Consider the following 12,497-nt stretch of genomic DNA (forward strand, 5'->3'; position numbering starts at 1 on the left):
GCATGTGCATGTGTGCGTGAATGTGTGTGTGTGCTCCACCAGTGACTGCTGCATCGCCAACCCTGTGACACCACGTCATACTAGTCTCCCAGTGAGGCCTTGTCAGAAGTACGGATTAGAGCCAAAACAAAAAATTAATAAATAAAAGGAGAGACAACACGGGGAACGGGGGAAGGGAGAAAGGAGAAGGCAAGAGCCAAAGGAAGAAAAAGCAAGAAGAGAAGGACGAAAAGATTTGACAGGCTGTGAAGTTTGCTCATTAGGCATATTCCTCTGTGATGGCCTGGTGTGAGGCGCTCAGTCTGAGTGTGTGTCAGCAAAGTGCAACTCATGACAGTGCACAAGCTTGTTGAAACAGGCAACGATGGTCAGGACACACAAATTGAACTTATACACAGTGCTACTCATGATGCATGTTAAGATGGCCACCAAGCCTGCATACATTAGCCTCTAGTTATATGGCTGCAGAAGATACCACTGACATGCAGCCCAGTCCCCAGAAGAAAATGTTGGCATTGTATGTTTCTGTAAACAAGATATGTTACATGTGCATGTTTCATACATATCATATTGACGTTTCTAAAGTGACATGGTATATAAGCTCACTTTGTCATCTGGAGGTGGAGGAGATAGTGGAGGGCACGTGACACCTAGGTGAGATGCGGGACATGGTGCAGAACACTGCAGACCACTGTTCGAGACCAACAAAACTGGTTGTAACTTAGCAAGTCAGTGCTGTGTTTCTAGCGGCTTTTTAGGCACCAAACAGGGGTGTTTTGTAGCGCTGTGTTTGTTGTTTGTTTTTTGCTGATAGAGGCACAAAAAGCGGTTGTTTTTTGTCAAGACATCAATGCATTTCCTGCAGGGATAGTGGCACAAAAAGCTCTTGTTTTTTTGCTGAGACATCGCTGTTTTTCCTGCAGAGACTGGCACAAAAAGCTTTTTTTTTTTACAGACATCACTGCTCTTCCTGCCAGGATACAGGCATGAAAAGCAGTTATTTTTTGCTGAGACATTGCTGCTTTTACTGACGGGACATAGGCACAAAAAGTGGCTATTTTTTGCAGAGACATCGCTACTTTTCCTGTCAGGATAGTGGCACAAAAAGCGGTTGTTTTTTGCTGAGACATCACTGTTTTTCCTGCTGGGACAGAGGCACAAAAAGTGGTGTTTTTTTTTACCAAGACGTTGCCGGTTACCTTGCCAGGATAGTGGCGCAGAAAGCAGTTGTTTTCACCGTGACATCGCTGCTTTTCCTGCTGCAATTGTGACCCCCAAACTGGGTATTTAAAGCAAAACATGACTTTTCCCAACCATTACCAAGTGTTTTTTGTGCCTAAACCTAACTACATGTCCGCTACATAATAATGTGCAAATGTAACATATCTGTGGTTGTAGAAATGTACAATGCCAACATTTTTCTAGCGATTGGTTTGGAACTTATATAGATGCAGATGTGAATGCAGTTTGTGAGCTTCAAGAAGTTATCACTTTTGCTCCTATACAGTTTAAGTGATGAGGGTAACAAGATTTAAATATATAAAACAGCTAACATCATGGCATGTTAACAAAAACAAGACATTCTTCAATTTGGTCCGCTAGTGATCTAAAAACATTTGCGGAACACATCTAGAAGAAATCAGGGTGTATTTCAAGCTTGTTTTGGTCCCATCTGTTTATGCCCCATTGATGAAACTTGGAGCATTATGGAAAGAACATGAATCCATGTGTGGCCAGAAGACAAGACTAGAGAATGAGTGTGCCATGTTGAAAAAAAATGTAATCGTACACATTCAAGACAATGCTCTTCAAATGCACCAAGCAGATCACACCTCAGAGACTGCTGCTTGTAGCCAATCAGATTTGTTTAAAATGGGTTTGTATTATGTCACAATTCAGTAATAAGTTACTCTCCATACTTTGTTTTACATTTACATGCACACTAATATTCCACTATTATTCCAAATATGACAATATTCCAAATATTATCTGGGTCATGTAAACAGTATAGGCATTCCAAATGAAGCATTTTACAATATGTTGGATATGCTGATTTTGGGTTTTGATAGCATTCTTGTGATGTGTATAGCACATTCAGAATATACGTCTCAATTTGGATTTTTACTGCAGTTGCTGACAAACAGCCTCTTGCCTGTGGGGTGAAGATGCATGCCCAAAAGAAAAGCCCACATGTCTGCTTGGAAGGAGAAACACAACTTCTTTAAACAATATGAAAAACTTGGCTATTAGCAGATTTTTGGATATGCGAAGCCAACCTTTTTAAGAAAGTGGTTGAAGGAACGAAAGATGGAGGCTGTGGTTGGAAAAGTCTACCACTGGTTGAAAACTTTAAAGAATCCTAGCACAACCACAGCCGTTCCACTTTCCCATATTTTGACATGACAAACAACATGTTAATCGAAGTATGCATGTAAACGGCTATAGTAGCGGAATATTAATTTTCATTAGCTACATGAGAAGCTTAGTAGGAATAAAAAACAGAATATTTTGTGCATGTAAACTTTGTTATTAATGCAGTTAAACTGGCGGAACATTACTGGAGAATGTATCATGTACTTTGATCAAGAAAAGTGAAAATAGGTTTGGTTTGTAGAAGCATTTGAGAAGACTAATGCCATAAACGAGCTACAAACCAAATTCTGCTGTTATAATTTTATCATAACATTAAGAAAAGGGAACGCTTGTTCAGCTTGCAAGCAAGACTGGGTTGGCATCGTGTGTATGGCATCTGGTGGCAAGTGTTCAACTGTAGGCTTCTGGAATTTATATTTTCCTATAAATCTAGCATGTATATTGTCCTGTATAAAAAGCGCATTTGACACCAAGGGTATTTTTGATACAATACTTCGAAATCTTTGGTATCCAGTCTACTGTGCAAGTTTGGTGTTGCGATACCTTTCTTGTGCTTAAGTATTGGACAAACCCCAGTGTGGCTGAAAAGAAATGCAGGCATTTACTGAACGTAGACAAAACAAGTAGACTTGAAGTGCTAGTTTGCCTTCCTATCTGCTCCGAAACCTCATTTTCTACCAGTCCATCAGTGTGATCGAATGTGTGTTAATTTCCAGGAGCCACATATTCAGGGTTGGTGAAGGAGAAGCCGAGGAACTCGTCCTGGTCCAGGTTCATGATGACGAGCTTGTCTGTTGGCGTCAAGTCCACCGGCATCTTGGTGAACTCCTTGTCAAAGTTACAGGTGTCCCGACGGTTTCTCTGCAGGAGGCATTAATGAGATTATGAAGGAGAGAGGGCATGATGGGAGGAAGAATTGAAGAGAAGGAGGACGGATAAAAAATGGTTGGAGGGGAATGGGATGGATTGGAAAGAAGAAGAAGAGAAAGCATTACTGTTAGATATCGAGTACAGTATCATCTGCATAGAAGCGGAAGTCGTCTTTGTTTGGACTTTGCCTTCGTTCATGGTAGAGCTACATATTTTCAGATTGTTTAGTTACACAGTGTAGTTACAGTTTCTATACAAAGGTCTTTGGCTTGTAGTCATGTTTATTATTTTTAATTCAACTGTATGACTGACAAATTGACTTATCGTTGATAATGACCGTGACTATTGTTGTCACAGTCTGGCTCTGTATCCAGGAGCCCTCAGACTGTTTGTGAAGAGTGAACTGGACTGTGGGCTGAGTTGTATCTGGCATTATGTCATTTAAAGCTGGCCTTACACCAAATTACTTTTTAAGCAAATTTACTGTGGCAGACACATTTCCAGTGTCGGAAAAAATGATAAAAGCTTTACCTCCTTTACCTTCATGCGCGCTCCCCTAATCTTGATTGTCATTTGGTGTAAGGTGTTCCTAAATCTCAGTCTAAGCTGTCTTGAGTCTTTTTCTCATCTTGACATTCTGACAAAATCATACATATTTAAGATTATCCTAAGTTTTTTAGTTATGTCTCATACAAATAGTTTGATGACTTGAACATTGTGAGCAACCAATAGCTGCGCTCTCCAGCACCAAAAAAGAAGCAGCAAACCAGGTAGACAGTAAACATGGAGGGGACTCCAGGGAGTTGTGGAGTGAATTGCGTAAGAGAAGGAGAAACTGGTGGAGTTGTGGAGTGAACGAGAGCCTGTGTTTCACTGAGTGAGTTTGCATCTCATTACCATCATGGTCTCCTCTCACTAAAATAATGCAGCTATCCAACAGCAGCTGGAGGCAAGTTGAAGCAACAAAACCAAAAATGTATGCAAAGTTTGTAAGCAAATACAGTTTATCTTTATCTGATGCTGAATTGATAAGAATACTGCCGACATGACGCCTTTTATGTTGTGTTTCTGGAGTGATTGTGGAGTTTGGTGTAATATTTACCAAAAATCTCAAAAAGAATCTACTTGCAAATAGTGACCCTGCAGGATTCATAGTGTTTGCAAAATCTTACAGTGTGGGACTGAAAACCCACATTGTCTTTAGATGGGAGAGGATGTCAGACTGTAGTCTTTTCAAAGTCTTCTAGCATATGGTAGAAGTTCCCTATTTTAGTAAATTAGTCTGTCTATTTTTTTACTCTGGTCTGAGCTCACAAAGCTATACTCAAAGGACTTTGTTTTCTTGGTTTTTAGTTTTCAGTTTGCTTTGTTTTTCTCCTGTGTTCTTGAGCTGCCTTTCCTTCCTTTGTCCATCCACACACCTGCTTTGAATCAGCATCGTTGGTCCTTCCCTGCTCCCAGAGCTTTTCCCAGCCAATCAAGCCGCTCTCCTGCCTGATCACCTAATTCCTCTCACCTGAGCTTCTCCGTGCTTCTCTCCACCTGCATTTCATCCCCTCGTCAGATTAGTTAGGCGCGGTCGAATAGTCCTTTTTGCTTAGGAAGCTTCCTAAGTGAATGAAATGATCCGGAAGTATCTAAGTGCCTGCCATGATAAGAGCTCTTTGAATCCTCTTAATATTAAAGAAAGGTGCTTCAGTGCTTTTTTTAAAATAATATCCAAGTCAAGTATTCAACCACAGCCCTGGTTTTCAGTTCAGTCTTCGTTGGATACTTGGTTTTATTCTGTTATGATCAGATTTGCCTTGCCTGCATGAACCTTGAATAAAAAGTTTTTTCTTCAGCTTCTTGTTGCCTGCAGTTTCCTGTGCTTGGGTCCAAGTGCTCCACTCGTCACGACAATTGTTAGACATGTAGTTTAGCATTTTGGGAAACACACACTTATTTGCTTTATTGCAAAGATTTAGATAAAGGAATCAATACTAATCTTATATCATTCTCTTCAATGTGAAGCTGGAGCCAGCAGCCAATTTTCTTAGCTAAGGACCGGAAACGGGGGAAACAGCTTGCCTGACTGTCTGAAAGTAATTAAATCAACCTGGAAGGTGCTGGAAGGTGGATATATTTAGGTTAGCTGCTTCCCCTGATTCCAGTCTTTATGCTATGCTAAGCTAAGCTAATCGGCTGCTGGCTGTAGCTTCATATTTCCATTAAGACGACTGGCTTTGAAAGTCTTGATGCTACAGTATTTTGGCCTACTTTGATTTTCTTTTGCTGATTAAAGAATGTTTTCAGATGAGCAAATGCAATTCTACTGTAAATGTGCTGCATCGTATATACAGAAATCTGTCACAACGCCACCAAATCTCCGCAAATTTATCATAAACACAATAGATAAATTAAACAAAAAGGTCATTCATTTGATGGAAAGCCAATCATAGGGGTGTCCTGATGTACCAGTATTGATGACAACCATGATATTTAAAAAGTGTTGATATAACATTAATAAGTAGTAAGTAGATGACAGATGGGAGTGAGATACTCTACCCTAACCCAGAAAAAAGTTAGCTCAACATTTCTATAGATATTGCGGTAATATATATATAATATATATATATTATTGTAAATTATTTTGGCCATGATAATCATATAGTAAATCTGATATTGTGCCAGCCCTGGTAAACACCTGTAAAGTTTTTTGTTTTGTATCTCATGACATTGCTATTTCTGATCCAATAATTTCTTAAAACACATACCATCTCCATGTGCCCTCTGGAAATGGTATTTGCACTATCTGATTATGCAGGAAGCTCTAGCTGTCAACACTACCACATATTACGTATATAGGTGGTTTTCAAACTTTTTGCGCCCAATGCACACCAAGGGGCAAGCCAAAATTTTGGGGAATAGCTATAACGTGTTATCTTTCTCATCACGACATAAGACTATAAAAAAATAAAAATAAAACAAGTGGTTTCGTGATACTGTCTACTGACAGTTTCTTTTTCTCTTTTCTCAGTCCTCAGTGTTACTTTATTTCTCACCTGAATATCCAATCTCTCCAGCTTCGTCTAACCAGCTACGCTCTCTTTTTAACATTATCTCTATAATGCCAGGATATTTTTACAGCTCAACAATGAGCCTCAGCTTGTCCACTGTGACAGGTACAAGACTACAGAAGACATACCACACCTGACAGGGAAAGATGTAGGCACAGTTGCCTGGCTGTACAAAAATGCTGCTTTTCTGGAGTTTCACCACTGAAAATAGGACAGTGGTGTGTTCTGTCTGCCTGCTTTGCTGCTGATGCTGGTGTGTGGGTTTATATGGAAAATAACAGGAACGAACAGAGCGCCCTCCTCTTGTCCTGTCTTTGCTGTGATGGTCCTTTTTGTTTATGCTAAGATGCCACAAGTAATACCTGTATGAATGATGGCAGATGAAAGTAAAATAAAAAAAAAGGAAGTTAAAAAAGATACATGGATATCAAGAAAGAGAAAGAGATAATTAGACGTCTCATAGTTTGAATAAAGTACAACAGAAGTATCAAAATACTGACGGTGGCAGGCAACCTATTCTAGAAAGATCTCAAAACAGAGGTAAAATAAAAAGACATATTAAATATATTCAAGGATGAAGTGGGAGAGTGAGTAAGTAAGTGCAGAGGAGAGTCAACACTAAGAGATATAAATGCTAGGTGACATGAATGAAGACAGGAAAAAGGAGGGACACTGGAGTACAGGCAGCAGCAACTGTGACTTTGTGTAGGAGGTGAGGGAAATCTCCGTGTGTATGTGTGTGTGTGTGTTAGTGGAGGGTTTCTCTGGGGCAGGGCATTGTTAATGCTCGGCTCAGCTGGTGGATGGACAGAGAAAGAAAAGAGTGAGCTGGGTGTTAAAGATGGAGGAGTGTATGTTAGTGCGTGGGGGAGGGGCAAGTTAGATGCAGTAAGTGAGCGGCTGCCATTTGATTCACTGACACTGACATACTCATCCTGTTGGTGAATTAATTCTTATGGGGGTTACCCATGCTGCAGGCACTCATGGCGCTGTAAGGCCCTATGTATAGGAGCAAACATATACATACATGCATACATACATACATATATACATATCACTGTATGCCATATAAGGCCTGTAGGATGTTCTTCAAAGAAGGAGAGTAAGGAGTAGCACAGACTGTGTGTGTGTTGTAATGTGATTGTGTTTAAACTGGTGAAGCAGGATTGGTTCGGGGTGTTTTATACCTCATGTTCAGGGCACATACAGATGTGCAATATCTGTCATTCAATTTTGTTTGTGTGTGTAACAAATCGGGCTGTTCTCATGCACTGTTCATACGTATACCTATGATACTATGTGAAACCTCCATCACATGACCAACATGCTGACAGGAGTAAAGAATGAAGTAATATAAAGAGCGAAAGTCCGCATAAGGAGGCAGGTTGGGGCGGTGAGTAGGTCAAACAAACACACGACTTTCCCTCAGGAGACCGATGTTTGTGTCCCATGAAAAACCAAGTGAACTTTGAGTTGTTTAAGGTAACCTATGCAACTTTATGTTAAGTATGTAACGTTACATTATGTATGTAACGTGACAGCACTCAATCATGTTTCTTTTCCTAAACCTAACCTACATAACTTTACTTTCCTAGACCTAACTTCCGTAACTTTACTTTCTGAAACCTAACCTATATGTAACTTCACCTTCCTAAGCTTAACCTACATAACTTTACTTTCGAGAAACCTAACCTACGTAACTTTACTTTCCGAAACCTTACCTACGTAACTTTACTTTCCTAAGCTTAACCTACATAACTTTACTTTCGAGAAACCTAACCGACGTAACTTTACTTTCCGAAACCTTACCTACGTAACTTTACTTTCCTAAGCTTAACCTACGTAACTTTACTTTCGAGAAACCTAACCTACGTAACTTTACTTTACGAAACCTTACCTACGTAACTTTACTTTCCGAAACCTTACCTGCGTAACTTTACTTTCCTAAGCTTAACCTACATAACTTTACTTTCGAGAAACCTAACCTACGTAACTTTACTTTCCGAAACCTTACCTACGTAACTTACTTTCCTAAGCTTAACCTACGTAACTTTACTTTTGAGAAACCTAACCTATGTAACTTTACTTTCCGAAACCTTACCTACATAACTTTACTTTCCTAAGCTTAACCTACATAACTTTACTTTCGAGAAACCTAACCTACGTAACTTTACTTTCCGAAACCTTACCTACGTAACTTTACTTTCCTAAGCTTATCCTACGTAACTTTACTTTCCTAAGCTTAACCTACGTAACTTTGCTTTCCTAAATCTAACCCATGTATCTTCGCGTTAAACCCGTAACTTCATGTTATGTAAATAACGTTACAACAGCATTCCTGAGGCGCTAATTTGTTCGATATCATAAAAATTGTCATATGTGCATTTTTGTAAGATATCACATGAATCCTTTTATGAAGATATGTTGAGCTAGCAAAGGTTATTTTATGGGCATCATCCCCAACATGGCCGTTTTCAACTTTCATTACACTAAAATTCTACCAATACAGTCTGGCTTGTTTCCTAAGATGTGCCACAAGAGGTACTGTATTAGAAAAAAAAAAAAAAAAAAAAAAAAATTAAATTAACATATTCATGTAGTTGTCATGGTCTGCTTTTTCATGTATACTTTTCCATGTGCACATTAAAATTCTATTCTGTTTCTAGAGCTCTCCAGTACAGCAGTCAGTAGATTATGGCTATTGGAAACACCTCTGTGGTCCAACCTGTTCTCATTCCCAGGGCATCAAACACTGCCGCTTTCACACGTCCCTTGGCTTCTCATAGTGACGCACAGCTTAAAAAAACATTGTAACACAAGATTAGTTTTGTGAAATGGTCGCAGTTAGGTTTAGACAGCAAAACTACTTTGTTGTTGGAGAAAACATCATGTTTTGGGTTAAAATAAATTTGTTCCATAGAGAGATGTAAATAAGTCATGTGAGTGATGTCAGTGTGCCACAACTGTGCATAAATTACATAACATACATTGAAACAACAGTGACTTTTGGTTTCAGATGGAATACAGGTACACAAGTAACATAACGTTACTCTAAGACCTTTTTTTTTGTTTCACACGGGACACTAACTGTGGTTTCCTGGATGAAAGTCCAGTTCCACCCTACACGTACCTTCTTGCTCTTTATACTACTTCAGTTGCTATAATGTCATGTCATGGCACAAATGGGTTTTCACTGTAGTTGGTTGATAGCTTGGTGTGTCTCATTAATACGTTAAAGGATGCCTTCAGCATCTATATCATGTTCCAAAAGTTGTAACAAAGCAGCAGTATTTGACATTCCCAACTTGTAGACAGTATTCACCCCAACATCTAAGTTGTAATTAGGACGTGGAGAACTCCAGTATATCCTACTTGGCATGTCTTAAAACCAAGCAAACAAGTCCACCGCTCAGTATAATTAAACCCAAATCTGAAGGATAACGTGTTGGAGAAAGGCACACAACTTTCCTATTTTTAACTCTAAAATCATATAACTGTTTAAGTTGTCTGATGGTGTGGCATGAGGCTTGCTCCTCACTTCTGTTGTTTGAAATTTTTGCAAAAGTGTTTGAAAAAATAATATTGCTGAACATACAGGTGAAAATCAGATTTTAAAAGTACAAACTGGAGTGCAAACATTCTGCACATTTAGCATTTATCTATTTAGGCCTACTGTGAAGGACTGTCTGAGCTGCAGCGTGATAAGGTGCATTTCCTGTCCTTTTTCGTTTAAACTTTTTATCACTGGAAACATATTCTGAGTTCTGCTTGCCACAAGAAAACCCTGTTTACAGGAAACTGAGGTGACCAGAGTCCTCTTGCAGAGAGATACAACACAAATCAATGTCAGTACATCATTAGAATGTGGGACAAATGATTGTGAGTAGAATAACAGCAGAAAATAAAATAAAAAGTGGTACATTTTTCAGTGGCATAAAGAGAGCAGCAGAGAGGGAGGGAAGGAAATGGATCAAATAAAAAGCTAGCCACATAAATATTCACATCACTGAGCAAGTAGCAGTCACAGAGAAAACCACACAAGGGGTGATCTCAGAAAATCCACAGCCATAAATATATCCACAAAGTCAAGAGTCTGAGCCTTAAACAGCCTGTATGTTTGAAAAACACAAACAGCTGAAGCCACAGTCCAACTCACAGCACGAGGAAGAGGAAGGAGGGAGGTGACGAGAATAAGAGACAGGATTAAAGAAGAGGAGGATTCAGCGAAGTAGATGTTGGTCAAGTGCATCTTTAAGACCCCTCTAACAGTAGAAAGTCAATACAAGCTTGGCTGTTTATTTGGCGAGAGCGAGGCAGAGAAAGGCGGGGCCAGAAACAACAGCGAGAGAGACAGAGAGGGACAGGAGAGCTTTCGAGATCACAGGAACCACAAACCAGCGTTGCATCTCCTACCTTCATCTGCCAACTCTCCCATCGGCTGCAAGGAGCTCCCTCCATCCACAGGGACGCACCTGCCACAGCCGGCCCAGATCCACCTCACATTCCTGGGCATGATATCCACTAGTCTCAAGAGAGGCCTGCACTCGTGTGAATGTGGTGTAATTAACTTTCCAAATGACAGATCAGACATGTGGTTTGGTTAACTCTAGTTTTATTTCACCATGTCAATCCACAGTCAGTACAAACTCCTGCCGTGCAGCCAACCATCATTAAAATCCACAGAACTATATTTTAGTGAAGATCCCAAAGTTTCCAAAGATACCAAATGTGTCATTTTTGAGAAATCTGTGTAATAATGCACAATATGTCTGCAGATCCATTTGGTAGTATTTCCCCCATCATTGCCAAATGTACGATTATTATTGGATTTGTACTATAACTTTGTCATTTGTGCAATAAATAGCACCTCAATTCGCAATCAATTACTTTCAAAACTTTATTATAAATATTTTTTTTTCCTTTATTTTTGTTGCTATTAATTGCATGTTCACTGAAACATGACGTAGCGTTACTAGAGCTGCCTTTAAAGAACAAGGGGGATCCACTGCTCAATGGTCAGCTGAAAGGCAGAGACCGCGAGATAAACAGTGTTCAGATCAGCATATTTTTGAACATCTATCTCAGTGACTTTGGGGTTCATTTCAACCAGACCAGAGCTGGTGATTGTTGGAACAGTGGACTAACTAACTAGATGACTAACAAGACTAAAGCCTAGTTCACATTACACAATTTTCACCGTGATTTTGACGTCGCAGAGGATCTTGAGAGCCACCTTGGGTCGGAGGTGAGAGGGCAGATAATCTGCAACAACGAGTCCTCATGTGTGAAGAAGCCTACGAGCAAGTCGCCCCCCGTCTGTGACTGGGACTGGATACCTGGCATGCTAGAAAACTGGCAAGCCGGAAAGCAACACCAACAATGGCTGTGTCCACAGGACCACGGGGAGCGCGTTGTGTTTGGACCCAGGCTCTGGATGGTGACTTAATCGTGATATCTGGGGCTCTGTTGGCAAGGGCTCAGTGGAGAAATCTTGTGGTGTGCACACACAGGTCGTAACGCAGTTGGCGAGAAACACACGTCGCCAGGTATGAACACTCAAAAGATTACGATAGTCTCCACGACGCAAAATCAGGGTGAAAATCTTGTAATGTGAACTAAGCTTAAGACAGTTTTGGTGAGTTTGATGTTGTTACTGAGTTTGAATGAAGTGTGTTTTATGATGAGTTAACAAGGCAATTAAGCTAACGTTAGTGTTGAAAACAGATATAAGAACAGGCCAAAATGAAGTTCTTGAACTAGACAGCGTACCACACGTTGCGGCACCACTGACATGTTACAACTAACATCAATCATTTTCTTTTGTAGTGGTCAAATGACCACGGCAAACACTTTAATATCCTTTCTACTCTCATTCTATTTCTATGGAGCTAACATTAGCTTAATAAGCTACCTGACATAACTGAAAAAGCTACATATATAGCTTAGCTTTACAGACATATCCTCCTGAGACCCTGTGTCTTCATATGAGCACTTCACATTTTGGTTTTACTTAGTCTCTATATACAGACTCTACATTCAGTGAATGTAGAGTCTGTAGGCAAACACCGGAGATCTTCTGGTTTCCGGTTGTAGGCTGTTTGTAGTCCGCGTGATATTGACCAATCACGTTTGAGCCGGCTGCAGTTGTTGCCAGGTTAAACGCTCCGTGCGGTGAACTAACGAGGCGGAACATAA

The sequence above is a fragment of the Epinephelus moara genome, chromosome 18, assembly GCF_006386435.1.
Source record: "Epinephelus moara isolate mb chromosome 18, YSFRI_EMoa_1.0, whole genome shotgun sequence".
Classification (NCBI taxonomy): domain Eukaryota; kingdom Metazoa; phylum Chordata; class Actinopteri; order Perciformes; family Serranidae; genus Epinephelus; species Epinephelus moara.